Below are 3,903 nucleotides of genomic sequence, written 5' to 3' on the forward strand. Positions count from 1 at the left end.
CCTTCTCTAATGTTAGAATCTGATTATCATGACTATCCGAGCAGATCAAAATTTAACAGATGAAACAATGATTTATCAAATTAAAAATACGAATTCTCAAGGTACTTGTGCTCTCAAGTCAGTTTGGACCATTTTTACCTCATAGAGCAATTTTGTAATTTTATAATCAGGTGAGTACGATATTAAACCTTTTAACAAAAGTAATTTAATAATTATGAGGTTTATTACTTTATCGATTAATCACTAAACTTGAAATTATTTCTTACAAGTCTTCTAGTGTCTTATACGTGTAATCTGAGTCTTATTATGTTTAATTACTTTTCATCGCATTTGGAACAAGTTTCGAAATATATTTATTTCATACATGTAACCAAACTTAATCATCTATGCATTAACTAACAACATCATATTCCATAAAGCATACATAGGTAGTAATGTATTGCCTCAATTTTGTGCTCCACCAATCGAACATTTAAACTCCATTCGATAACTCTCAAACTTGAATCCAAGATCCAATAATATCTCATATACGTATAAACAAAAAAATATATTAAAAACGGGGCTAAATTGTGGAGAACGGATTGAATCATAAAGAAAAATGTTGAAAAACAACTTATCAAGTTTAAATTTGGAGAAAAAGACTTCGGATTCAGACTCAAGACATTGAAAAACATAAAATATGATTTTTCAAAAAATTTAACTTTTTGGGTAAAACTCAATGGTAAAAGGTTAAAGTCAATAGTAAACTCTGGTCAAAGTCAAGGGGTTAGGTCGAGTTGACTTGGTTCGGGTCAAATAGACCAGGTTCAGACCGTGTTGGCTTGTTCGGGCTGGTCTACACCAACTAGATCGGTTCTAGAAAGTTTCCAGGGAAGGCAGAAAAGCCCCACGAGCACGCGAAGGCGCGTGGCAGCGACGACAGGCTCGAGGTGATCGACAAATTACTCCTACAACTTTAATTAACCAATTACAATCAATATTTAGCCAAACATCAGCCAAAAATCTTGCCAAAACCGAAAGAAAATTAACCAGTTATAAAACCGAGCTTAGCACAACCACGGTCGACGACGGTGTAGCAATAGAGGCGTTGCTCCCTGGGTTTTGTTCACACGTCGCCAATGAAGTTGATAGAGGCGACGATGTGCTACAACAATGATCGGATTGGCTGGAAAAAATATAAAATCAACGACGACAAAGATTTCCTTGATGTTTAGATCGAATATCAATTAACGATGAACGATAATGATTCACAACTTAAAACCAAGGGGGTATTGGTTCGAACGAGGTGGCAGTTTGGATGGAAGTGGCAACGACGGTTATAGAGGTTGAACGGCGACGGAATTGATGAAGACTAACATGGGGGAAATTAGGAATTGGGATTTTGAGGATTTTGGGAGTTTAATCGGGTTTTAATTAACTAAGAAAATTGAGAAAAATTAGGACCAAGTCCCTAAACTTTTATCGATTCCAAAACCAAACTGCAAACTTTTAAAATTTTACAATTTGATCCTCAACTTTATTTTAATCATGTAATACCCTAATTTTTTCCGGATGATTTAAATTCACTAAAGGCGATCGAAAACCAATTGAATATGTTCGAAGATCAATTTGAAGTCATTTGGTATCATTTTGCTTCAGAGGACATGGGTTACATGGGTTAAATATAATTCATCGAATTTTACATTTGATGAGCGTGGAGTAATTTTTTATGCTTGATTGGGTACTTAGGGTCCAAATCGAAGTCTTCATTGTTCGATATAAAACCCAAATTATGGCCTATTATTAATATTATTATTATTATCTGGAACAAAATCCAAAATGGGCTAAAAATCCAAAAATTAAATACCCACAATAAAAAAGTACATGGGAACAAATGCCCACAATACCTGATACATCCCAAAGCCCATTTGCAATTAAGATGGTACCCTATCTAGCACAACAATAGCCCTGTCAGCCCCAAGCCTTCACGTGAGTAGTGTAGCACCATCACCAGCACCAAATCAGCTGCTATCACCAACCAAAATCCGCGGCAACAACAACAAATCAGAAGCAACAACACCCCTAAAACGAAAATAGCAAACCAACAATAGAAAGGAGAAAAGTTGTCTCACTATTTTGTAAACAGGAAGGGTTCCTTAAAATCCCCTCCCCACTATTCGAAAAGGGGGATTTTTGGTAACAGATGGGGGTTCTCCATTCGAGAAGAAAAAATAGGTTGTAAAGAGGGATTCCCCCCAATTTTTTAATAGATTTTTTTGTTGGAAAATTGGCCACAAAAATAGCAATCACATACACGAATGAAAGGTTAGATACCAGTCTATTTTCTTCTTTTTTTTAACGAGAAAGCAGTACCATGTTCTAAACAAATGAAACGAAATAGAGAAGAGTAAAGAGTAAGCATTTACTTTTAGCCCGAGCAGTCGGATTTCCTCGCCGGAGTCAGGTCGAGGGAGCTTTTGGAGGGGGGTTCATCAACAACAAAAATCAGCAATACAAAGAAAAAGCCATCAGCAACCAAAAAAAGGAAAAGAACGTTTACCCTTTTATCGTTAACTGTTCGTGACGATCGGTGATGATTCACAACGTTAGCATGCAAAGACAAATAAAACAAAAAGAAAATCAGAATTAGAAATCAAAGAAAAGAAAAAGGGGGAGAACCTTACCTTCGGTCGTTGGTGTTTCTCGGTGATCGAAACCCTATTTCTCACATCCGAATGGTGAGTATCCCTCTTTTGTTAATAAGAAGAACATAATTTGAAACGGAACCCATACAAGGGTCTAACGACGTAGATCGGAGAGTGAAGACCAAAAGGTTCATAGCGTTTTTGCGAGGCTGAGGGTCATTTCTCACAAAGACAAGGAAGGATCCAAGTTCCCGGTGTCGATATTGACCTTGCCTTGAAGTTTAGTGCCTAACGGCTATCAGAGGCGTCGACGAGCATGGTGGTCGGCGGTGGAGTATTTCTCTGGTTTCATAAAGACAGAGGGAGTTAAGAGAGTTATTTTGGGGGTGGGAATAGGGTCATCGATTGAGCTGAAACAAAAAAATGTGAGTTAAATACTAGAATTTTAGAGGTAAAGTAGTTTAAGAACCCTCTACCAATGCCGTGAATTTACATTTTAGTCACTTATTGGGGTTATTTCGTCGTTAGTTTAATTTTGATGTCTTGATTTTGGAATTTTGTAGATTTCTATTGTTAGTTTATTTTAAGTCTATTAACTTGGAATAATTATGCTGCAACCCTCTTAATTTCAGTGTTTGTTTACACTTAGATCACTGTTTAAATTCTCAAATTGCATGATGCGTTTTGAAGAATATTCAATTTAGTCCATTTTTGCTTGGCACTTTATTTTTACGCTTGTTTCAACCTAATTACCCTATTTAATAACTTTTATTTTTAGTCCTTAATGTTAATGTTGGTTTTATTGTGATTCCAGTGTTAAGGTTATACGATATTTTTGTTCATAACCATGTTTTTTGTCGATTTTACAATTTAACCATTAAAGTTATTATCCTTTTACTCTGGTTATCCATTTTCATATTCGATTAATTTCCTATTACTCACATTTAAGTTTCTTGTATTGATGGCATTTTGTTTAAGTCCTCGATGGTTTCTCTTTATTGTAAAGGTGTATTATATTGAGATAATATGTTGTACGAGGAATTTGTGGAAACATACCTTAACTAACAAGGAGTTCATTTATGAGAATTGTTCGTACAAAATAAAATAATATATATAAAATTTTGTTTTTTACATCCTAATGACCTTTTTATATTTATATATATATATAGTTCATTAAAAACTAGGGCAATATTATCTCGTATGAAGAATTTGTGGAAATGTCTCTTAACTGACAAGGAAAGTATTTTCGAGAATTATTCGTACAAAATAATACCTCTTT

General features: G+C 34.9%; 1 long non-coding RNA gene across 2 annotated transcripts; it reads right to left on the bottom strand.

Moving 5' to 3' along the window:
• Positions 1-1,787: 1,787 nt before the first annotated feature.
• On the bottom strand, positions 1,788-3,016 carry LOC120130221. 2 transcript variants are annotated; one of them, XR_005516811.1, is made up of 3 exons: positions 2,664-3,016; positions 2,406-2,553; positions 1,788-2,007 (listed from the first exon to the last, which is right to left on the bottom strand). It is a non-coding gene; the product is annotated as an uncharacterized LOC120130221 (long non-coding RNA). The 2 variants fall into 2 exon arrangements; XR_005516810.1 differs by having other exon boundaries at positions 1,788-2,061.
• Between the last annotated feature and the right edge of the window lie 887 nt (positions 3,017-3,903).

This window comes from Hibiscus syriacus, unplaced genomic scaffold, assembly GCF_006381635.1.
Source record: "Hibiscus syriacus cultivar Baekdansim isolate YM2019G1 unplaced genomic scaffold, ASM638163v2 tig00110528_pilon, whole genome shotgun sequence".
In the NCBI taxonomy this organism is placed as follows: domain Eukaryota; kingdom Viridiplantae; phylum Streptophyta; class Magnoliopsida; order Malvales; family Malvaceae; genus Hibiscus; species Hibiscus syriacus.